This window comes from Palaemon carinicauda, chromosome 11, assembly GCF_036898095.1.
Source record: "Palaemon carinicauda isolate YSFRI2023 chromosome 11, ASM3689809v2, whole genome shotgun sequence".
NCBI lineage: Eukaryota > Metazoa > Arthropoda > Malacostraca > Decapoda > Palaemonidae > Palaemon > Palaemon carinicauda.
This window is the reverse complement of record NC_090735.1, coordinates 115,712,286-115,738,158: the sequence shown is the minus strand read 5'-3', so window position 1 is coordinate 115,738,158 and position 25,873 is coordinate 115,712,286. Positions and strand designations below refer to the sequence as shown.

General features: G+C 41.3%; 1 protein-coding gene across 1 annotated transcript in view; it reads right to left on the bottom strand.

Moving 5' to 3' along the window:
* Nucleotides 1–16,596, bottom strand: part of MED21 (mediator complex subunit 21) — a 100,519-nt gene extending 83,923 nt beyond the window's left edge. The window contains exon 1 of the mRNA XM_068383281.1: nt 16,458–16,596. The gene's annotated coding sequence lies outside the window, so the exon portion shown is untranslated. The remainder of the gene's footprint in view (nt 1–16,457) is intronic.
* Nucleotides 16,597–25,873: the final 9,277 nt, after the last annotated feature.

Here is a 25,873-nt window from a genome sequence, read left to right as displayed (position 1 = left end):
CGAGAGGAAATATCAACTGCTTTCAGCTTAAAGGCAAGGCTTAAGGATGAGCGAGAACCTTTCACCAACAAGAATGAAATGATATTTTAATTATAAAATAAATTTTTGAATATACTTACCCGGTGAATATATAATAGCTGCAACTCTGTTGCTCGACAGACAAAAAACAGTAAAAACTCGCCAGCGATCGCTATACAGGTTGCGGGTGTGCCCACCAGCGCCAACTGTCGGCCAGATACCACTCTCGATGTAAACAAAGACTCAATTTCTTCTCATCCCACTGCGTCTCTATCGGGGAGGAAGGGAGGGTCGTTTAATTTATATATTCACCGGGTAAGTATATTCAAAAATTTATTTTATAATTAAAATATCATTTTTAAATATTTAACTTAGCCGGTGAATATATAATAGCTGATTCACACCCAAGGAGGTGGGTAGAGACCAGAGTTAAATATGTTTACATCGTATAGGCTAAGAGTTTTTTATTTCATTTTGGCAGTTATCAATATAACAAAACCAAAATAAATAGGTACCTGGTAAGGAAGTCGACTTAGACGATTACTCTGCCTTGTAAGTACGTCTTCCTTACGGAGCCCAGCGATCCTCTTAGGATGCTGACAGACCCCCAGGAGCTGAAGTATCAAGGGCTGCAACCCATACAACAGGACCTCATCAAACCCCTAATCTGGGCGCTCTCAAGAAATGACTTTGACCACCCGCCAAATCAACCAGGATGCGAAAGGTTTCTTAGCCTTCCGGACAACCCATAAAAACATTTCAAGAGACAGATTAAAAGGATATGGAATTAGGGAATTGTAGTGGTTGAGCCCTCACCCACTACTGCACTCGCTGCTACGAATGGTCCCAGTGTGTAGCAGTTCTCGTAAAGAGACTGGACATCTTTTAAGTAAAATGCCGCGAACACTGACTTGCTTCTCCAATAGGTTGCGTTCATGATACTTTGCAGAGATCTATTTTGCTTAAAGGCCACGGAAGTTGCTACAGCTCTAACCTCGTGCGTCTTAACCTTAAGCAAAGATCGGTCTTCCTCACTCAAGTGTGAATGAGCTTCTCGTATTAACAATCTGATAAAACATGACAAAGCATTCTTTGACATAGGCAAGGATGGTTTCTTAACCGAACACCATAACGCTTCAGATTGGCCTCGTAAAGGTTTAGTACGAGCTAAGTAGAACTTAAGAGCTCTAACAGGGCATAAGACTCTTTCTAGTTCATTGCCTACGATCTCCGATAAGCTGGGAATATCGAAAGATTTAGGCCAAGGACGAGAAGGTAGCTCATTTTTGGCTAGAAAACCAAGTTGCAGAGAACAAGTAGCTTTTTCTGACGAAAATCCGATGTTCTTGCTGAAGGCATGAATCTCACTGACTCTTTTAGCCGAGGCTAAGCATACCAGGAAAAGAGTCTTAAGAGTGAGATCTTTCAGGGAGGCTGACTGTAAAGGCTCAAACCTGTCTGACATGAGGAATCTTAGGACCACGTCTAAATTCCACCCAGGAGTAGCCAAACGACGCTCCTTAGTGGTCTCGAAAGACTTAAGGAGGTCTTGCAGATCTTTATTGTTGGAAAGATCTAAGCCTCTATGCCGGAAGACCGATGCCAACATGCTTCTATAGCCCTTGATAGTGGGAGCTGAAAGGGATCGTCCTTTTCTCAGGTATAAGAGAAAATCAGCTATTTGGGCTACAGAGGTACTGGTCGAGGATACAGAAACTGACTTGCACCAGTCTTGGAAGACTTCCCACTTCGATTGGTAGACTCTAATGGTAGACGCTCTCCTTGCTCTAGCAATCGCACTGGCTGCTTCCTTCGAAAAGCCTCTAGCTCTCGAGAGTCTTTCGATAGTCTGAAGGCAGTCAGACGAAGAGCGTGGAGGCTTTGGTGTACCTTCTTTACGTGTGGCTGACGTAGAAGGTCTACTCTTAGAGGAAGACTTCTGGGAACGTCTACTAACCATCGAAGTACCTCGGTGAACCATTCTCTCGCGGGCCAGAGGGGAGCAACTAACGTCAACCTTGTCCCTTCGTGAGAGGCGAACTTCTGCAGTACCTTGTTGACTATCTTGAATGGTGGGAATGCGTAAAGATCCAGATGTGACCAATCTAGGAGGAAGGCATCTATATGTATTGCTGCTGGGTCCAGGACTGGAGAGCAATAGATTGGAAGCCTCTTGGTCAGCGAGGTTGCAAAGAGATCTATGGTGGGTTGACCCCAAGTCGCCCAAAGTCTCTTGCACACATCCTTGTGGAGGGTCCATTCGGTTGGAATTACTTGACCTTTCCGACTGAGACAATCTGCTAGGACGTTCAAGTCGCCCTGGATGAACCTCGTTACTAGGGAGATGCCTCGATCTTTTGACCAGATGAGCAGGTCCCTTGCGATCTCGTACAACGTCAGTGAGTGGGTACCTCCCTGTTTGGAGATGTACGCCAAGGCCGTGGTGTTGTCCGAGTTCACTTCCACCACTTTGCCTCGAAGGAGATACTCGAAGCTTCTCAAGGCCAGATGAACCGCCAAAAGCTCCTTGCAGTTGATATGCATGCTCCTCTGACTCGAGTTCCACAGACCTGAGCATTCCCGACCGTCCAGCGTCGCGCCCCAGCCCAAGTCCGATGCTTCCGAGAAGAGAACGTGGTTGGGTATCTAAACTGCCAGGGGAAGACCCTCTCTTAGGCTGATATTGTCCTTCCACCAAGTCAGACAAGACTTTATCTTTTCGGAAATCGGGATCGAGACTGCCTCTAGCGTCTTGTCCTTTTTCCAGTGAAAAGCCAGATGGAATTGAAGAGGACGGAGGTGTAGTCTTCCTAATGATACAAATTGCTCCAGGGATGACAGCGTCCCTACCAGACTCATCCACAGCCTGATTGAGCAGCGTTCTTTCTTCAGCATCTTCTGGATGGAGAGCAGGGCTTGATCTATTCTGGGGGCCGACGGAAAAGCCCGAAAAACTTGACTGTGAATCTCCATCCCTAAATACAGAATAGTTTGGGATGGGACCAGCTGTGACTTTTCCAAATTGACTAGGAGTCCCAATTCCTTGGCCAGATCTAGAGTCCAATTGAGATCCTTCAGACAGCGATGACTGGAAGAGGCTCTGAGAAGCCAGTCGTCCAAGTACAGGGAGGCTCTGATCTCCGATAGCTCGAAACTGGTACCCCACATTCCTGTAAACAAACCTCAGAAACGGTTGGGAGTCCGGGTGTATAGGAATGTGGAAGTATGCCTCCTGAAGGTCGAGAGAGACCATCCAGTCGCCTTCCATAAATGCTGTCAAGACAGCCTGGTAGACTTCATCGCGAAGTTTGTCTTGACAATGAACACATTGAGCGCACTTGCCTCTTACGTACTCCTGCAGTGAACATGGCTGCCAAATCATGGAGCCATCCCTGAGGGACTTGTCTCTGCAGAGAACGTGGCTGTCAGATCATTGGAGCCATCCCTGAAAGCCTTGTTTATGCATGACATAATTGTACAGCAAAACTTCAAAGGCTCGAAAACAGCTGTGAAGTTGACCTGTAAAATCTTGGAGCGTCTCCTGGCCAGGCGCCAGGGAGAGTCTACGAGATTTTAGAAGTCTATCTGGGCAGAGGCAGGAACTCCCAAGCCGAGAACTTCTCTCGTGTCATATCAGACTCTCGCTCTATAAGCCAGTTTAAAAGAAGGGAAAGCAAAGGCTGTATCCCCCAAACTCCTCCTGGTGATAAACCAGTCGCCTAGCAAACGTAAAGCTCTCTAGGAGAGCGAGAGAGCACTAGCTTATAAAACAACGGCTTCGAAGTAGCTAGGCCTAGTGTAAGCTCTGACGTTTAGGCGAACGAGGAGCAGCAGTTACAAAAAGATCCGGACAAAGATCCTTAAAAATCAGCATGATTTAATTAAAGTCCATAGAGGGCTAAGCAGCTTTAGGCTCCTCTCCATCTGACAGAGTCCTCAAGAGAATATCAGTAGGAGGGGGAACAGCAACTTCCTCATCTAAAGGAACCTTGTCCGATAATAGCTGAGTCTCAAGCAAGAGAGAGACCTACCGTGGTGGCAATGCTTTACAAGCAGAGTCCACACGCACTGGTGCATTAGTAGCGGACCAGGACGCAACGTCATGTAACTGCTTGACAGTCTGTGAACTGTCAACAACAACAGGTGAGAGAGACCAGGATGCAACGTCATGTAACTGCTTGACAGTCTGTGAACTGTCAATAACAACAGGTGCGTGAGGACGCACAGCGTCCACTCGAGACTGCTTTGACCGCCTAGATTGAGCAGTCAAAACAACTCTAGAATGCGGAGGTTGACGCACAGCATCAAAACAAGTCAACTCCGATCGTTAGCGAACGTCCTGAACGTCAACAGGAGCATCAGCAAGTGGCCTAACGTCCAAATGTGGCTGAAAATCCACACGAGACCGCATCGAGTGTGGTTCTAAACAACCTGACTGACGTGACTTAGCTACGCCAACGTCACCAGGACGCACAAAGGAACGTTAAGTTGGCTGAAAGCCAGGATCTCGATGAGATAAACGGCTAGGCTCAACGTACTAATCGGCAGAATAGTCTTCCATAAGGGAGGCAAGCTTATTCTGCATGTCTTGCCATACAACCCATTTAGGATCAACGGAAATGGTTGCGGTAAGAGACGAGGGTAACGTCTGTGACCGCAAAACCTTGCCAACAAAAAGACTCTCGGAGTCTGTGTTACGCTTTTGTTAGGCGGCGAGCAGTTTTCCGATGACTGCATAGGGTCAGAGCTGTCCTAATGGCTACAACCAGGACGCTGGACCTGTCCTGAAAGGACTGACTTTCGCTTAAGGGCCTCGAAACCTTGTTTCAGGTTTCTTATGCGAAAAGCCTTCGGATGACGAGGAGAAAATCGTCTCTCTCGCCTTATGGTAGGGGAGATCTTGGTAAGATACACCCGATACCATAGAGGGAACGTCTGTTCGCTGATCAAGGCCTCTCGAACCCATAAGTCGTACGACATTACTTCTCCCTGGGCTTGGGAGCTTGCAAGAGGTCCCGGACTAGGTGAACGACAGGCACGAACAGACGAACCCTCGGTTACGCAACACTGTAACACTTTGCGCAATATCACTTTATCACTACGATTTTCTGTTTGCACTTATTTCACTGAAATCAAAACTTTTACTGATTTCTACCTGAAGCACGCAATTCTACCCTCATCAAAAGGTAGTAAATGCGAAATCAGTCGTATAATGCAAGCACATTATTACCAGCAAAACACAGTAAACATCTTTTAAGATAAAAAATTCAGTGGCTGGGGAAGAGACTAAACACTAGTTCATTCAAAACTACGTTTTCAATCTCTCACCGTACATTGCCTGGGGACGAGAATAAAACTAAAAACGTTTTATCCTTTCACCCCGTACAGAGACTAGGGACGAGAGTAACTCGAGAACAACGTTACCCGCTTGAACGGAACGTTTTCTCTCCTCTCTCTCCCTCCGTCTCTATCTCTCTCTCTCTCTTGATTTCACACCTAAGAGAAGAGCCCAATTATGTTTCGTCAAAAAAACATGTTATTTGACCAAAGGAAAAAACTAAAAGGTTTTTCAATTAAAAAGTTCCTTTAAAATAGAATTCAAAACATTTAAGCTTTGAAAGAAGAATGAACAAAACGTCAGAATCGATTTACTCTTTCTGCAAAGTGAAACCGTGATACTCTCTCTCTCTATCGTAACAATAGAGCGCAAACTGCGAAGCATAAATAAACTAAACGTTAGTTCATCTTTGAAAACAGTACGAAGACTATTCAAAGAAAATCTTTCATAAAATATTTATTAAAAATATTCATTTAAAAAGTTTTAAATCATTAGCTCTTTAAAAGCTATTACGATTGAAAAGGGCTCAACGTTGTTTAACTTCGGTTTCCAAGTTAGGACCGCCTACTCTCAGGAAAGGTCGCATATAAACAAATCATTAAAATTTATTTTTATGTTTATTATAAATGGAAAGTTAATCGAAGAGGCCTAATAAAGGCGGTGAGATATAAAATATATAGAGGAAAATCTATAATTAATTTATAACGTGATAAGATAATTGCTAAAAGCCTAAACACACTTCCGTCTAAGGGAAGGGTCGGCCATCTAAAAGTCAAAGAAAGTCCATACTCTCTTTGTCATCAAAAATTAAATCTATCCAAAAACGAGTTCAAGATTTAAGATGAAGATAAAACACCTGCACTGCGAAAGCTCAAACCAAAATGAAGTACTTCACCAAATATGTTGAGAAAACTCCAGGTTCTACAGCGAGTAAAAGTACGTCTTGTCGACATGTCGACAGAGAAGAAATTGAGTCTTTGTTTACATCGAGAGTGGTATCTGGCCGACAGTTGGCGCTGGTGGGCACACCCGCAACCTGTATAGCGATCGCTGGCGAGTTTTTACTGTTTTTTGTCTGTCGAGCAACAGAGTTGCAGCTATTATATATTCACCGGCTAAGTTAAATATTTAAAAAGGAGTTTTTCCTCCCGAAAGTGTACAAGGAATTACAGTACGCTATTACCGGAATAGTGGCATCGAGTGGAGCCATATTCCCTCCATGACACCAACCACAGAAGACTGTCCACTTAGCCTTGTACACTGAGGCAGAGGACTTTCACAAGTAGCTAGACATCCCCTTAGGAACTTGTTACGAAAAGCCTCTCTGAGAGAGGAGACGCTGGGAAGTCTCCAGGCGATGTCGAAGAGACTGGCCAGTCTTGTGAAAGATGTTCGCGTGTGGTTGTTCGAGTAGATCTGGTTGTGGAAGAGCTCTCTCGGGAGATCAACTAGAAGTTGCAGAAGGTCTGGGAAACGATTCCGTGTGATGCCCTAGCAGAGCTACAAGGGTCACCATTAGATTTTTGGATGCTCTGGCTTTGTTGAGCATCCTTCTAATCAGACAAAACAGGGGAAATGCTTACACGTCAAAGTTGTCCTATTGTTGTTGAAATGCATGCTGCGATAGAGCCTGAGGGTCCGGGGCTGGTGAACAGCACAGCTTGAGCCTAAAGTTCAGGGATGCTGCGAACAGGTCCACTGTCGGGGAACCCCACAAAGTCAGGACTTTGTTGATTATCAGAGGAGTTAAAGACCATTCGGAGCCCACTATCCAAGTCGTTCTGCTCAGATTGTCCGCAAGAACATTCCTCTTGCCAGGAATGAAGCGCATTGATGGGGACACCGAATGTTCTTCTGACCATCTTAGAATCTCTACTACAAGATGGCATAGGGTCTGCAAAAAGGTACCGCCTTCTTTGTCTATGTAAGCCACGACCATGGTGTTGTCGCTCATCACAGAGTGACCTGCCAAAACTCATGGAACTGACGGAGAGCTAGAAACACTGCTCTCACCTCCAAGAGATTTATGTGCTGGTACCTTTTGGACTCTGACCATTGGCAGGAGACCGTGTGATGATGGAACCCAACAAAATATGTTATTTTCATTAGTAAAATAAATTTTTGAATATACTTACCCGATAATCATGTAGCTGTCAACTCCGTTGCCCGACAGAATTCTACGGAAGGGATACGCCAGCGATCACTATACAAGAAGGGGGTGTACTCACCAGCACCATCTGTGGCCAGGTACTGCAGTACTTCTTGTTGACACCACCTCAATTTTTCCTCGGTCCACTGCTTCTCTATGGGGAGGAAGGGTGGGTCAATTAAATCATGATTATCGGGTAAGTATATTCAAAAATTTATTTTACTAATGAAAATAACATTTTTCAATATTAATCTTACCCGATAATCATGTAGCTGATTCACACCCAGGGAGGTGGGTGAAAACCAGTGTACATGTATATCAAGAAGCTAAGTATCCCGTATTTCATATTATCAGTTATTCAAAATAACAATGAAATTATAAGTACCTGGTAAGGAAGTCGACTTGAACCATTACTCTGCCTTTAATAAGTTCGTCTTCCTTACTGAGCGCAGCGTTCCTCTTAGGAGGCTGAACAACCCTAAGGTGCTGAAGTATAAAGGGCTGCAACCCATACTAAAGGACCTCTACACAACCTCTAACCTAGGCGCTTCTCAAGAACAAATTGACCACCCGCCAAATCAACTAGGATGCGGAAGGCTTCTAGCCTACCGTAACAACCCAAAAAACAACAATAAAAGCATTCAAGAGAAGGTTAAAAAAGGTTATGGGATTAAGGGAATGTAGTGGCTGAGCCCTCACCTACTACTGCACTCGCTGCTACGAATGGTCCCAGGGTGTAGCAGTTCTCGTAAAGAGACTGGACATCTTTGAGATAAAATGATGCAAACACTGACTTGCTCCTCCAAAAAGTTGCATCCATAATACTCTGCAGAGAACGGTTCTGTTTAAAGGCCATCGAAGTGGCTACAGCTCTCACTTCGTGGGTCCTTACCTTCAGCAAAGCAAGGTCTTCATCCTTCATGTGAGAATGAGCTTCTCTAATCAGAAGCCTTATATAATACGAAACTGCGTTTTTGGACATAGGCATCGAAGGTTTCTTGATGGCACACCATAAGGCCTCTGATTGTCCTCGTATAGGTTTTGACCTTTTAAGATAGTATTTTAGAGCTCTGACAGGGCAAAGAACTCTCTCTAGCTCGTTACCCACCATGTTGGAAAGGCTAGGAATTTCGAACGATCTAGGCCAAGGACGTGAAGGAAGTTCATTTTTTGCTAAAAATCCGAGCTGTAAGGAACATGTTGCTGATTCGGATGTGAATCCTATGTTCCTGCTGAAGGCGTGAACCTCACTAACTCTTTTGGCTGTTGGAAGGCAGACGAGGAAAAGAGTTTTGAGAGTAAGGTCTTTGAAAGAAGCTGACTGGAGAGGTTCAAACCTAGGAGACATAAGGAACCTTAAGACTACGTCTAGATTCCAGCCTGGAGTGGACAATCGACGTTCTTTAGAAGTCTCGAAAGATTTAAGGATGTCTTGTAGATCCTTGTTGGAGGAAAGATCCAAACCTCTGTGGCGGAGAACTGAAGCCAACATACTTCTGTACCCTTTGATCGTAGGAGCCGAAAGAGATCTAACATTCCTAAGATGTAACAGGAAGTCAGCAACTTGGGTTACAGAGGTATTGGTAGAGGAAACTGCATTGGCTCTGCACCAGCTTCGGAAGACTTCCCACTTGGATTGATAGACTCTACGAGTGGATATCCTCCTTGCTCTGGCAATCGCTCTGGCTGCCTCCTTCGAAAAGCCTCTAGCTCTAGCGAGTCTTTCGACAGTCTGAAGGCAGTCAGACGAAGAGCGTGGAGGTTTGGGTGTACCTTCTTTACGTGAGGTTGACGTAGAAGGTCCACTCTTAGAGGGAGAGTCCTGGGAACGTCGACCAGCCATTGTAGTACCTCTGTGAACCATTCTCTTGCAGGCCAAAGGGGAGCAACCAGCGTCAGCCGTGTCCCTTCGTGAGAGACGAACTTCTGAATGACTCTGTTGATGATCTTGAACAGCGGGAATGCATATAGCTCGAGATGGGACCAATCCAGCAGAAAAGCATCCACGTGAACTGCCTGCTGGGTCTGGAACTGGGGAACAGTACAAAGGGAGCCTCTTGGTCATGGAGGTGGCGAACAGATCTATCGTTGGCTGACCCCACAAGGTCCAAAGTCTGTTGCACACGCTCTTGTGAAGGGTCCATTCCGTGGGGATGACTTGATCTTTCCTGCTGAGGCGATCTGCCGAGACGTTCATATTGCCCTGAATGAACCTCGTTACCAGTGAGAGGTTTAGACTTCTTGACCAAATGAGGAGGTCCCTTTCTATCTCGTACAGCTTCCTCGAATGGGTCCCTCCCTGCTTGGAGATGTATGCCAAGGCTGTGGTGTTGTCGGAGTTCACCTCCACCACCTTGTTTAGCAAGAGGGACTTGAAGTTCATTAAAGCCAGATGAACTGCCAGCAACTCCTTGCAGTTGATGTGAAGCGTTTCCTGTTCCTTATTCCATGTTCCCGAGCATTCCTGTCCGTCCAAGGTCGCGCCCCAGCCCGAGTCTGATGCGTCCGAATAGAGATGAAGATTGGGGGTCTGAACCGCTAACGATAGACCCTCCTTGAGAAGGATGTTGGTCTTCCACCACATGAGAGTAGTCTTCATCTCTTTGGTAACAGGAATAGAGACCGCTTCGAGCGTCATATTCTTGTCCCAGTGAGCTGCTAGATGGAATTGAAGGGGGCGGAGGTTGAGTCTCCTTAACTCGGTGAACAGGGCTAACGATGACAGGGTCCCTGTTAGACTCATCCACTGTCTCACCGAGCATCTGTTCCTCTTCAGCATGCTCAGAATGCACTCTAGGGCTTGGCTGATTCTTGGGGCCGACGGAAAAGCCCGAAAAGCTTGACTCCGAATCTCCATTCCCAGGTAAACGATGGTTTGGGAAGGAATAAGCTGGGACTTTTCTAAGTTGACCAAAAGACCCAGTTCCTTGATCAAGTCCAAAGTCCAGTTGAGACTCTCCAGACAGCGACGACTTGTGGGGGCTCTTAACAGCCAGTCGTCTAAATAAAGGGAGGCTCTGATGTCCGCCAAGTGGAGGAATTTCGCAATATTCCTCATCAGTCGCGTAAACACCATAGGCGCCGTGCTTAGGCCAAAACACAGGGCTTGGAATTGGTACACAACCTTTCCAAAAACGAATCTCAGGAAAGGTTGGGAGTCTGGATGAATAGGAACGTGAAAGTAAGCGTCTTTCAGATCCAACGAGACCATCCAGTCCTCCTGCCTGACCGCTGCTAGGACCGACTTCGTCGTCTCCATAGTGAACGTCTGCTTGGTGACATAAGCATTGAGCGCACTGACGTCCAGCACCGGTCTCCAACCTCCTGTCTTCTTGGCCACCAGAAAGAGACGGTTGTAGAAGCCCGGGGATTGATGGTCCCGGACTATCACCACTGCCTTCTTCTGTAACAGGAGCGACACCTCTTGGTGTAACGCTAGCCTCTTGTCCTTTTCCTTGTAGTTGGGAGAGAGGTTGATGGGAGAAGTGGTCAGAGGGGGATTGCGGCAGAATGGTATCCTGTAACCCTCCCTTAGCCACTTGACAGACTGGGCGTCTGCACCTCTTCTTTCCCAAGCTTGCCAGAAGATCTTGAGTCTGGCTCCTACTGCTGTCTGGAGAGGAGGAGAGTCAATGTTTGCCTTTCGAAGGCTTGGGACCTTTCTTGGACCTGCCCCTGAAACCGTCTGGACGGGTACTTCCTCGGCTGGGGGCTCTGCCACGAAAGGGCGGAATAAATCTTGTAGCAGGAGTATCGGCCACTGAGGTGCGGTAAGTTCTAGGAACCGAAGGAGCAACCTTAGCCTTACGTGCTGAAGAGGCCACAAGGTCATGAGTGTCCTTCTGAATAAGAGCCGCAGACAATTCCTTGATAAGGTCCTCAGGAAACAGGAACTTAGAAAGCGGAGCAAAAAGTAACTGAGACCTTTGACAAGAGGTGATACCAGTGGAAAGGAAGGTGCAAAGTTGTTCCCTTTTCTTGAGTACTCCCGAAACAAACATGGAGGCAAGTTCGCCGGAACCATCGCGAATTTCTTTATCCATACAGGACATTATAAGCATGGCCGAGTCCTTGTCAGATGGGGCAGTCTTCTTGCTCAAGGCCCCCAGGCACCAGTCGAGAAAATTAAAAATCTCAAAGGCGCGAAAGACTCCCTTTAAGAAGTGGTCTAAGTCAGAAAAGGTCCAGCAGACCTTAGAGCGCCTCATAGCCGACCTTCGTGGAGAGTCAACCAAACTTGAGAAGTCAGCCTGGGCAGAGGCAGGGATTCCCAAGCCTGGTTCCTCTCCTGTGGCATACCATACGCCCGCCTTAGAAGTCAGCTTAGTAGGTGGAAACATGAATGACGTCTTCCCTAGTTGCTGCTTGGACTGCAACCAATCCCCTAACATTCTCAAAGGTCTCTTAGAAGATCTAGCGAAGACGAGCTTAGTGTAGGCAGACTTAACAGGTTGCATGCCTAGAGAAAACTCTGATGGAGGAGAGCGAGGGGTAGCAGAAACAAAGTGATCCGGGTAAACTTCTCTGAAAAGAGCCAGGACCTTGCGAAAGTCAATGGAGGGTGGTAACGACTTGGGTTCCTCCACGTCAGAAGAGGGATCATCCAGGTGCGCAGCTTCCTCCTCAGAAACCTCATCACCTGAGGGTTGAGAAGCGAGAGGTAAAGTTACAGCGGTATGCTGAACGGCAGAATCCTGACAAGCGGGTGCATAAACACTTGCGGATTCATCCTCAAGTCTCTGTTGAAGAGGATGAGGGCTGGTAATGACAAAGTCATGAGGCTGGGAAGAAGGAGGCTCTGCGGGAGTCTGGGGAGCAAGCGTGGTGAGAGGCGACTGTAGTAAAACCTGAGGTTCAGGCTGCAAAGACTGCTCAAGCTGAGGAGAAAGAGGTAGATGCATGCGTTGAGGTGGCTGACTCATTGCATGAGATTCATGTCTCAAGAGTTGCGCTTGCTTCAAGGGTTGAGGTGGCTGCGCAGTAAGAGGTTCCTGTCTCACGAGTTGATGTTCTTGAGGTGGGTGCTGCGAGAGTTGAGGTGGCGGCTGCGCAGAAAGAGGCTCCTGTCTCACGAGTTGAGGTTCTTGAGGTGCTTGCCTCGAGAGTTGAGGTTCTCGCCTCGAGGAAAGTGGAGGTATCAGCTGCGAGAGCTGAGGTGGCTGCCTCAAGGATGGCAGAGGTTGTCGTACCTCAAGAGGTTGCTACCTCGAGGAAGGTCTTACTGCAAGAAACTCTTGCCTCAAAGGTAGAGGAGGTTGTAAGGCATAAGACTCCTGTCCCCATTGTTGAGGAGGTTGCCGCGTGGTAAGAGGTTCCTGCCTCAAGGAAGGTGGAGGTTGCTGCACAACGCTGGTATCTGGCAACTCCCAACGCGGTAGCTCACGCATGGAGGTAGCTTGAGGAACCTCAACTTCGTACGTCTGGCAGACTGGACTGCGTAGAGGAGGAGGAGCGCTCGCAGGAGGAGGTGTAACCTTCTCTGCCTGAAACTCACGCATCAATACCGCAAGCTGCGACTGCATAGACTGCAGCAAAGCCATCTTGGGATCAACAGACGTTGAGGTCTGTTGAGGCAGAGCCTTAACAGAAGTTGAGGTCTGTTGAGGCATCGCCTTACCTCTCTTAGGAGGCGTGCAGTCACCTGATGACTGCGGCGAGTCAGAGCTAGCCCAATGACTACATCCGGGCTGTAGAACTCGTGCGGTCTGGACTTTACGCTTAAGAGGTCTTGAGACCCGAGTCCAGCGTTTTCTCCCCGAAAATTTTTCTGCAGACGAGTATAAGGGCTCAATCGTCTGCGAGTGGAAGTGACGATCTCTGTAAGATACGCCCGCAACCACCGAGGATACTGCTGTGCGCCGATCAAGGCCTGCCGAACCCTTTTGCCCTTCGACATTGCTTCTCCCCTGGGCTTGGGAGCTTGCAAGAGGTCCCGGACTGGGAGGACGACTGGCACGCACAGAAGTACCCTCACGCACAACACTGACACTGACACTAGCACTCGGCACAGCACTGGCACTACCACTTCCCACTGCACTTTTCACTTTAAGTTCCTTGACGTCTGCCAAGAGGAACTTGTGGTCACTCACTACCGACTCCACTTTATCACCTAAAGCCTGAATGGCACGTAAAACATCAGACATATCAGGCTGAGCACAAAAAGTAGGATCGGGGGTAGCCACTACAGGGGGAGGAAAAGGTTGAGGATCATGGGGTGAGGAATAAAGCGAAGAGCGAGCCGAACTCCTCCTAACTCTCTCTCTCTCTCTAACTTAGTGGTATACTTGAGGAATCGAACAAAATCAAGTTCCGAAAGTCCGGCGCATTCCTCACATCGATCTTCCAACTGACAGGATTTTCCCCTACAGTCGGAACAAACGGTGTGAGGATCAACCGAGGCCTTCGGAATACGCCTAATACAAGTCCTACATCGTCTTTGGGGAGGAGCTTGAGAAAGGTCGGACATCTTGAATCAAAGAACAGTCAAGGGGGATTCCAATTAAAGCAAAATATCGTTAACCATTAATCAAATCAATCTAAAAGCTATCTAAGCTAAGAGACAAGTTTCCTGTATAGCGAAAGCTGAAATCTTAGACCAATACTTCACCAAAAACCGTGAACAAGACTCCAAAATTATAAGCGTATCCATGTAGGTCTTGCCGGAAGCACGACAGAGGAAAAATTGAGGTGGTGTCAACAAGAAGTACTGCAGTACCTGGCCACAGGTGGCGCTGGTGAGTACACCCCCTTCTTGTATAGTGATCGCTGGCGTATCCCTTCCGTAGAATTCTGTCGGGCAACGGAGTTGACAGCTACATGATTATCGGGTAAGATTAATATTGAAAACTAACTGTTATACCTCTCCGTCCAATAATAAAAAGCCATTCTAAAATCTTTAAAACTAGAGGGTTGCTAGAATTAAAAACTTCTAAAGCTTGAAGGACACTCCTTGCATCACTAAAAATTGTAAAATTACCCTCCTTTTACGCAACCTGCCTACGTAGAGTCCATTTCTTACTGCAATATTGCAACTTGCAAGTAACTTGGAGTGAACCATTATTATTATTATTATTATCATTATTATTATCAATATTATTATTATTATCAATATTATCATTATTATCAATATTATTATTATTATTATTATTATTATCATCAATATTATTATTACTACTATTATTATTATCACCAAGAGGAAAGTAGCCACTGAACAATAATATTGCAGTAGTTAACCCCTTGAGCGAGGAAGAATTGTTTGTAATCCCAATGTTGTCAGGTATATGAGGACAGAGGATAATATGTAAATAATAGGCCAGAGTACAATACAAATTACATGATGCTCAATACTGTACAGTAAATGGTTTATGTCTTAACCTATAATAAATTATCCTTTGATTTTCACTTAAAAATAAAAAAATAAAATATTGAATTCAGTTAAAACAATTCAACTACATCAAAAGGTAAAAACCAAAACAAAACAGGAACTGTGAAGCAAAAAATAATTCAAGGACCATTTTCCTGGCTTTTGAATTTAATTTGGAAAAAAATTTCATCTCGATTTTTGGTGAAACGGGAATATTAATTATGTTCAATGATCCTTTGATGCATAAAGTATGTACAGTACAATATTCTAGTTAGTCACCTGGGTAACATTACAGTTTTAAGGAGATGATTATTGAATTTTTTCTCATTTGTTATCAAATCCTCCGAATAGGAATACTATAATCTATTGAACATAAACTATTACTTAAAAATTTGCCTATATCTATTGTTTGTGACATGGATTTTTTCTAACTACCCATGAGCTCTGAAAGGTGTCACGTGATGGGGTTCCTGAATGGATCATGTCTTTTAGCAATACACTGTGGGTAAGAATGCCAGATCGTATTTTGTTTATTCATTTTAAATTGTTGAAACAGGGATAATGCCGAGTCTCGATTGGCTCTTTTGTTTCAAGTTAACAGTTAGGACACATTCAGGGCAATATTTGATGTGAAATCTTTTGATTCTTCAGATATTGGTAAATTTAATTAATCGAAGTCACAAGTCATTAGTTTTTGTGGTACACTACTTCAGGCAATGACCTTCAGTTCCAAAGTGTGATTCGTTAATTTTTCCAATGTATGTAAATATCAGTGATTCCCATGCTACTTCTGTAACAGCAAATTCTGAAAAAAATTATGGGTAATGGGCCTAGCTTTGGGGGTTTATTATAGGTCTTTAAAATATGACATCATAGACAAGGTTAGGAAATCAGGGTTTTGCGGACACAAATAAGTTAGGACCTGGTGTTCTAGGTTAGGTTACAGTGTAGACCTATATTTCCCTCCTGTGATAAGTGATAAAGCCTCATTGTTTCAGATGGGGAAAAGGGAGAAGTGAGATAAGTTAGGTAGATGTGGTTAGATTACATGAATCTGTATATTTTACTTACTATATGTTTAACACAAAAAACTTGTATCCCACTGTGATCTCCCCTTCTAGTTATTCTTGAAAAGGCTACTGTATCTCTAAAACTACGATACAAATGGTCAGTTTCGTTTGAAACCTACCCAACATGCACATATCTGTTTCCGAATCTATCCACAGTCTAAAATTCTAATTTACTCCTGAATTGTCAGGGTCATCGACCTTGCCTTCATCAACTAACATGGCTGGAAGCTTTACCGGTACCACAGGTTCTATAAACCCGATTTATCCCACACCAAGCTTAGACTAGACTATCTGAGTATAAGCCCTCCTAAATATTAATAAAATGGACTAACTCAAATATATCTTTTTAAGCCAAGGGTGCTAAGAGCCATGAAAGTTATAACCTAACACGTAATCACACAGCGATCGGGACTATCAGTTTAACTTAAACAATAATACAAAGTATAGTATTGTTTTCACTCAACCCTGTTACATTCAGAATTGAAGTTCCACCTGAAATAACACATATTTAGTGTTTACCTTTGGTCTGCGGCCAGCCAACAAAAGGGAAAATCACAATTTTTATGATCGGCTTATTGTGATGTCCAGAATCCTGATACAGTTCACAAGTACAAGAGTGTAAAAGTAAACAATGAGATTGACTCAAGGCAGCGATATGTTCAAGTAATTCTCCCAAAAAAAATGTTTATCAGATTAGGGACAAGTTCATAATATAACTTTTAAACATTCATTTAAAAAAAAAAAATTGATAAAAATGTGGTGCATCATCTTTAATTTAATTAGAATGATGATTCAATACAAAATACTGATATTCTTCGCTGCTACTATAAAACTATACGTCACACACCAACAAGCACGTTCCTTAGAAAAGCTCAGATCCTCTCACTTCATGTATTAAATGTTGAAGGAGTAATTAAACCCTTGGATGTCCCAGAAATAAACAAAGCTAAATTAGGAAAATGCCTAAAACGTCTAAAGAAAGGCAAAGCGGCTGGGCTAGATGGACGAAAGCTATGATGATGAGAAGTGGTATATGTAAGAATACACTAGTGAACTGCTGCTACAAAGAGGAATTGGCTAGGAAAGAAATCCCTAAAAGCTGGAAGGAATCCAGAACAAAAATTTTAAAAAAGCAAAATAAACCAACAGCTAAGGAATTGAGACCAATGGCACTAACAAATGTATCATAAATATGCTTGTCTTTTATCAAGGCTGAAATAGAAGAATATCTAAGAAGTAACAATGCCATAGAGTGTCAAGCTGGATTTACAGAGGGAGGAAGGGTTTAGGATAATATATTCATTTTACAGTATATGGTTGAAGAAACTTTCAAATATAAGAAAAAAACTCATAGTTGCCCTGTAGATTTCAAAATAGCTTTTGGCTCCATAAAAAGTGCACTGATGGAAATATTGAAAAATATATAAAGTACATACTAGTATAATACACTCTATAGCTGGAGTATATGTGGAAGACTCTACCACGTTAGATACAGGGGAAAAGGTTGAACAAAAAATGTGAGGAAGTAGTGGAATAAAACAAGGCTGTACTGGCTCTACAACATTGTTCAAATTAATTACTCATCTAACTATACAACACGTAGAAAATGAAGGTAATGGTTTTAAGATGCTATTATAAAGTTAATAGTAGTATTTTTTTTTGCTGATAATGTCCTAGTGTTTGCTGAGAGTATTAGAGGATGCTGAATTGAACAAGGAAAGTGATGGATATGGGAAAGCAGTGTGGTTTAGACTTAAATAGAGATAAAAGTATCTAACTTACATATAATAGGAAGGAGAAACCAGATAACATCGAGGGAATAAGAGTAGAAAGCAATATTAAATACCTAGGTATCAAGATAGATGACAGTAGAAAATAACATGTTCAAAACACAAAAAAAGTGAAATGACTGTTAAGCCGCAGACTAGTGAATCTTCCATATCCAATCATAGAAAAAAGTTGCAATAAAATACCGATAGGGAAAAATAGGGAAAACACGCTGGAAAACTGTAATACTGTCATCTATATTATATGAAAAAAAAACACTTAATGGAAACTGAAATGTAAAAGATGCAGATAATTGAGAATGGAGTGTATAGATGGATATCAGGGGTTATAAAGAGTACAACCATTGTAGCCTTATGAGGGGATATAGGAGCATCTGATATGAAAACAAAGGTAATGGATGGAAAGCTGAGGTACCTTAATAGCATTTATAGGGGAGAGAAGGCAATGCTAACAGCAATAGCCAATGATATGGAAGAAAAAGGGAGGCAGTGGTGAATGCATGTGAAGAAGTATGCAGAAGAATGTGGAATGGCGATGAGAGAAGTCAAGAGATGTACGAAAGAGGACATAAAGAAGAGAGCAAGAGAATGGGACATAAGCAAATGGAAGAGTGAAATGGAGTGCAAGGGGTGTCAAATTCTGTATAAAAACGGGAAAACTGAAATCAAGGAGGAGGAAGTATTTGATAACACATTTTCGACAATATTATTATTCAGAGCAAGAAAAATCTCATTGGGCTTTAATATAAAACGATACACTAAGGTGGAAATATAAACTGTGTATTCTATGATGTAGAAGAGAATATTAACAACTTCATGTCATATTGTCCACAGTATAGTGATATACGAAGAAAAGCCTTAAAGCTCCAACAACCATACAAAGAAGATAGTGCAAGCAGTTGGAAAATTCATTTTCTGTGAAGAAAATATTAAAAATAAGAAAAGTTTCATTCAACAAACGTGGGTGAAAATAGAAAAACTGGTAAAAATAAGGAACACACAAAACTGAAAGACACAAGAGGCGCCGGGTCAAAGGAGAAGCCTCAATTTGAACGTGAACCTGATCTAACAAAAGATTACATTAGTTTATACAGAATTTTATTTTGGGCAAATATTAATTTTTTTTCATGAAAACCAAATTTTATATTAGTTAAAGATATAGTAAGTTATAATTATGTGGTTACAATCTTTAAATTAGAAATTTTCGTACAAATCTTCCAATTGTTCCAGCAATATCAAAGCAAAGTTGTAGAAAATGATGACCTGTTACTTTCAAAGTGTAAGTAACAGACTAACGGAATGTTTTAAAGAGAAATTAAAAGAATGTTCTAAATCTAGTGATCACTGTTAAATTCGGAGAAAGTTCTGGTTTGTGTTCAGTATTAAAAAGTTTTATTCAAAATAAAATTTCACTGCTTTACTTCATAGATGCCGTCAATAGCTTACACCTATCAAAGTGCAATGTAGGTTAGTGGGAAATACTAAACTGTTTCGAGTGCAGCCATTCTTAGAAACTCCTGCGTTTCGTTTCTCACCACGATGGTTCCTGGTTCCTAACTGCTCATTCCGTAAAATAAATTTGCGAGCACTCTATCAAATAATAGGTAGGTGAAAAGCTTCTAAACTTATGCTTACCTTTGTAACCAAGCTTATTTTACCCGTACCATAAAACACATTACTAATGAAAATCGTAATCTTTTATTTTAATTTTATCCCATTCAACCTTGAAATCAGTTGGGATAATACCTTGCTATCATCAGTTTTGACAACCTATTGTGGTCATTTTGGACTTTTTAAATTCTTCTTTCGCATACATTGCCCCATATGTAGGCCTATAGGCTAGCCTACAACCAGATCCCTGCTAAGGATGTTGCAACATACGTGCGCTTATGCCTTGTTTCATTAATTGTCCTAATTTTGGACATGGAAATAAATGTTATATATTAACTTCTTCTTCTTCGCATAGGTCACTCACATCATTTGTGTATTTTCCCCCTAACATTTGTTTTTAGCTTAAGCATATTAATCTTGCCTTCACTGCAAGGATTGCCTTATCCATATCCGTATCGATATAAGGTTGTGGGTCATTTTCTTCTATGAATCTAAAATTTTTTCCATCCTAATCTTCTCTTCTTCAATAGTTTCCTCTAAACTTTTCCATAAATCTTTTCTTGATTTATTTTTTTACAGGGCCCTTTTCCCCCAACTTCCAGTGTCTTCTATTTCCTTTCCAAATTTACAACAAATTTCTTCATTGCTGCTACTCCATTGCTAACTTTTCATAAAAGTTCTTCAACAAAACAGTAGTAGCCACCTCCCACTGAACATTGGCCTGTGTTCGGGACCCTTATCCATTTAACCTGGCTTCCGTTTCCTTTCTATCATCTTGCCACTTCGTAGTTGAACTGAGGGAGCGAAGGGTGTCATCCGTTTTACCGTTGAATCTTTGTAACCTATAAGGAGAAAATGTGTCATCCTGATTATTCTTATTCTTAGTGCTGCTTTTAACACACCTGTGCACGAATTACTTTTTAATTATTTACGACCCATCAGTAAGTTATTTCTGATGGAGTTTTATCTAAAATATTACTTGTATGGCAGAAAGTATTGTGTAGCCTACAAATTGGAAACTTACTCATCTTATGTTACATTGAGGATGAGAAGAGAGGTGCCCAGGGAGCGAAATTTTTTTCCCAAACAGGTTTGCAGATTAGGGCGGGGCTTTGTGCGCAGAAAACAAATTTAATGGGTAACTTCTTCATTACGTCTACGTTGAGATTTGATGGGTAACTAGCTCTTTAAAGTTATGATCAGAAAGTTCGTTCATAAAGAGCTTGTGGCGGGCCGAGAGAAGGTTGTGACTCAAAGGCAGGAAGCAACCAACTGAGTAACTTTATTAAAGAACACTCTTCTGTATATACAAAACCTCAAGCAACAGGAAATTTCATGTTCGAGAAACAGACAATGTTACAGAGGAAAAACGCAGACATGTTTATTCTGGTTCTTTTTAGTACGAGGGAAGAGCGCAGATACAAGCATAATATATACAAAATAATTTATGTACGACCGTGTGACACACGGTTGGTACAAGCTGAAAGGTTTATAGAGAGCTTAATAATAATAATAATAATAATAATAATAATAATAATAATAGTGATGATTATTACACACACACACACACACACACACACACACACACACACACACATATATATATATATATATATATATATATATATATATATATATATATATATATATATATATATATATATATATATACATATGATAAATTTTGCACATTTTTACGTGTTTTTCATATTCAAATAAGCCATATATATTTTGATATATTAATGTCTGGATTCTCTTAACGACCTCGGGATCAGAGCCCCAGGCGAAATCTCACAAAGACAAGAGCTTGGCTCCGGCCGGGAATCGAACCCTGGTCGGCAAGCTTATATAGACAGTGACTAACCCATTCGGCCACGAAGGAAGATCTTCCTTCGTGGCCGAATGGGTTAGTCACTGTCTATATAAGCTTGCCGACCAGGGTTCGATTCCCGGCCGGAGCCAAGCTCTTGTCTTTGTGAGATTTCGCCTGGGGCTCTGATCCCGAGGTCGTTAAGAGAATCCAGACATTAATATATCAAAATATATATGGCTTATTTGGATATATATATATATATATATATATATATATATATATATATATATATATATATATATATATATATATATATATATATATATTGTAACATTATTGCTATATATTTCTAAATTATTTAAGTTTTTATAGATGTATAAGGTTAAATATACTGTAGACTTATTTTTTACTTTCTTTAATAGTTTGTCTTTTCACTGGTGGTTATGTTAGTGTTTATAATGGACTAACGGCTGTTTTATATTTTCAAGTGGTGTGGATTACGTGGCTGCGCTCCTGCGTGAACGGAGTTTTGGACGGGCTTTTTTTGAGGATGGTTCCTCAGTGTGTTTCTGAGCCTCCAACCTTGTAGGGCACGACATTTGCGATTGGATCCATATTATTCCTCGCCTTTGCAAAGTTACGTTGTGAAGCTGTTTAGCTTTTCTTGGATATCCTCGCTCTGCAACAAGGACTTTTATTCCACATATTGTGTACTGCCCTTGGTTCAGTAAAAGCCAAGGGGACCTCTCTGCCCCAAGGTAAAAATTTTGATCTTTATATTTGTGTGCCGGGCCCACGACCTGTAATCCTGGCCGGTCTTCATTATTGGAGCATTAAAAAAAAAAAGACTTTTAACACCATTGTCTTGGATCCTTGTTTCCTGCCACCCGGAATAAGCCTCCAGTCGGGGATTTTATTGTCCTCTTGGAGGAGACCCCTAGAAGTGTTTGAGGGATTTGTTAGGGATATTTAGTTTGTATTTGTTAGGATGTTCTTAATTTTCGTTGGCCTTCTCCTTTCTGGACCCTCTCTCCTTTTAGTATGTTTGTGTTGCTGACCTTTCTTTCATTGTGTAATTGTTTTCTTTTGCAGGGAGTTTAAGAGTGAGTGTGTATCATTTATTATTGTATTATTGTGGTTCAGGTGTTATTTCTGTCTAAATATTATGTATTAAAATTAAGGAGATTTTTGTGGTATTTTCTTTGTCCCCTTGAGTTGACTTTGCACTCGTATTGATGTTTGGATACTATTCCACCTTTAGTGGACTTAGTACGTGATGATGGTGATTGCTATTTAATAAGTGTAGTGTTTTGTGTGGTGGTCAAAGCCAGCCATCACAATATATATGTATATATACACTGTATATATATATATATATATATATATATATATATATATATATATATATATATATATATATATATATATATATATATATATATATATATATATATATATATATATATGATTTGCTTATGAAAACTAAATGTTACTGAGATAACTTAATTTTCAAAACTTTTTTTACCAGTTTCATAGGTCGATTCGTACAAGTAGCCTACCATCTTTCCACAACAAATCATCATCATTACTTTTATATCTATCCTTCATTGTTGCACCTGTTTAAGCATGTTGAAGAATAAGGGTTTTAAAAGTCTGTCAAATTTACGTGTTGGTTTCTTACTCTACCGCTTGAGTTATTGGGTTCTTTGACTCACTAGACAGTAATACATTGGATCTCTATATCTAGTTACGGTTAATTTTTCCTTTGCCTACAAATTCAACGAATAGTGTGGTCTATTCTTTCCCTCATTCTCATCTGTCCTCATACACCTTTCAACACTAAGATTACCAAACAATTCTTCTTCGTTCAAGGGTTTAACTACTGTTCAGTGGCTACTTTCCTCTTCATAAGGGTCTATTCTACCATTACCCAGGGGAAAGGAGCCAATGAATAGTTACAGTGTTAACCCCTTGAGTGAAAAAGGATTTTTAAGTTATGTTAGTGTTTTTAGTTATCTAATAAAAAAAGGGGAGTGTGTAGAGAATAGGCCAGACTGATCTGTGTATGTATAAGCAAATGAAAATGAGCTGTAACCAGAGAGGGATATAATGTAGAACTATCTGGCCAGCCAAAGGACCCAATAACGCTCTAGCAGAAATATCTTAAGATTTCGTATGCGTCTTGAATAACTTTTTATTAGTCGTTATTGATCTTCGGAAACAAGTATATTTTGATGAATGTAATCAATTATTATGGATCTAGCGATGAAATTAAAAGATTTATGAGTAAGATGATTTATAAATATAACGTAATCATATTGACTATTAACTATTTTTACGAGAAAATAGGACGGCTAATACAAATGTAAAGACTATATGAAACTATGAAAATCTAATGAGTAAACATGACTTTAAATATCAAAGGGAAGAAACTGATATTGATATAAATGAATGTAAAAGGATAAAAACCAAGCATAAGAAAGAACTGTGAAAAGGATCGCATTCTCTAACCAGTCTACTGAACTAAATTTAACCTCAAATTAACCTGTTCAAAGTGCCCCATGAAAAGAATCTAAGAGGAATATGGCATAAGAGAAGTAAGATTGATAGGACGTCCCCTCTAGCTATAGGTCGCTCGCGAGTCAAGAAACCTCAGGTCAGCCAGTCAGTGCTTAGCGATTGTTCGAAGGTGGAGTGCAATTTTTTCCTGAGTTTCTTCGCTGACTGGTCAGTGTTTTCTTCTAGCCCGGTGAGTATAAAGCAAAATAATGTTCCGTTCGTTATCACATTAATTATGCAGACATTGTTCGATCGTTTTGTCAACAACCGGTTGAATAATTATTCTTTTTTTTTTTCTTTTACCAAGAACGGTAATTTCTTTCTACGAGTTTTGTCGCAATAAAGAATTTTGGTATTACTAGCACAGATTATAGCGCATCAACATTACATTGGCACTAGCGCCAAACACGGAAACATTCATTATTGTTCCTTCGTTAATCCTTATTACTCATTAGTTTAATCCGATCTGGCGCTAAAACAAGATATAAGGTCGAAAGGGTAAAGCTGAATAGGAATCATACAAAGAAAGGTAAAAGGAAAAGAAAATGGTACCGTGGTAGACGGAAATTACAATAACTGGTTATCGGTTTAATTAAGATAACTTAGCTTTCATGCACTGTGGAAGGCATCGAGTGACCTTTGCGATTTATGACAAAGACAATCGTGCTTTAATGGCACCACCCTCTCTCTCTCTCTCTCTCTCTCTCTCTCTCTCTCTCTCTCTCTCTCTCTCTCTCTCTCTCTCTCTCTCTCTCTCTAACAATGTGGTTTGTTATTGTTATAGATTATCGGAATCAGGGCATGGCAGAGGACTTTTACAGCACCGTGGACGCGTCGAATGCTGTTTAATGATTATATGAAATTGTAAGATTGAGGTTTTTAACATTTTCCGAATAACTATCTTTTAAAATGAAGGTAAATTTGAATTTCCCTCAGCTGTGACAAATGTATATTTGAATAAAAAGTGAAGGATATTCTTAATAGCTTCAGCTCAAGTTCGTATTTTCCAGGACAGTCTTTGCAGTTCGAGGTTCGTTCTTAAAACTCAACGTCCAGAATTGATCTAACGAACTCGTGAGAATTGGTTTGAATTTACATGTCCCTTCCATGAAGTAAGAAGAAGTTCTTTCTCTTTCTATATTTCACTGTCAATTTTCCCCGTATAATGATAAAATGTGTTATATGAGTAGATTATAAAAACGTAGCTACATGGCATGTGGAAGAATGAGTCGTGATAAACGGAAATTTAAAATCAATTAGGAAATTTCATTATTGCTTTTAAATTTCATATACAGCAATGTACTAATGCATTTTTCCAGTGGTATGGATTCTTAGTATTATACCAATATTTTGATAAGTGGACACCCTATAATATAATTATATACTTTTCTTGAATAATGTAAAATCAAACTCAAAAGTTTTTTTTTTTATATATATATAACTTCATTGTCATATTCCTTTTAATCCTGTTATATGTCATCGAGAAGCGTCTACGATGTTATGACGAAGACTGTTATCTGAGGTTTCAATTATATTGTAAGGACAGTGAGGCAAGCGTCACCAAGATCAACTGATACTTTATTCAAATGTGCGTGGGAGTATATTACAAGGTGCGAACGGAAAGGTAGGATGGCGCTGGCGCCAAATCAGATTGAATCGCCCGCCAAAATATATGTGTTTTCTTACACTTACAAATATACGAATTATGAGTTAACAGAAACATGTAATGAAATAATACATGTCAAAATGTAGCTCTGATAGAGCGGAATACATATACATGGGAAACCACGGTGTGGCGAAAGGAGAATTCAAATAAATAAACAGTTTGTTGATTTTCTGGACGACGAAGGGAGCGGTGTCCTTACAATATCTTTACCTTGATTTCTGTTTCTTTTTCCCACTTTGATGTGCAATCTCTCTTGATGTTTTCCTTTATAGTGTAACTTAGGCACTGATTGGCCTCACAGAACCCCAACGCTTATATAGCCCAAATTCATGAATCAAATCATTTGGACTACGTAACCGTATTCACTGACCTTTTGCCATAGTTTCCTACACTCTAAAAAATTAAGGGTATAAAAGGGGTAGAAAAAGGGTATTTCTAGTGGTTAAAATAGCATACCCTATCGGGGTATATAAGAACTATAATATACCCTTTACAATAT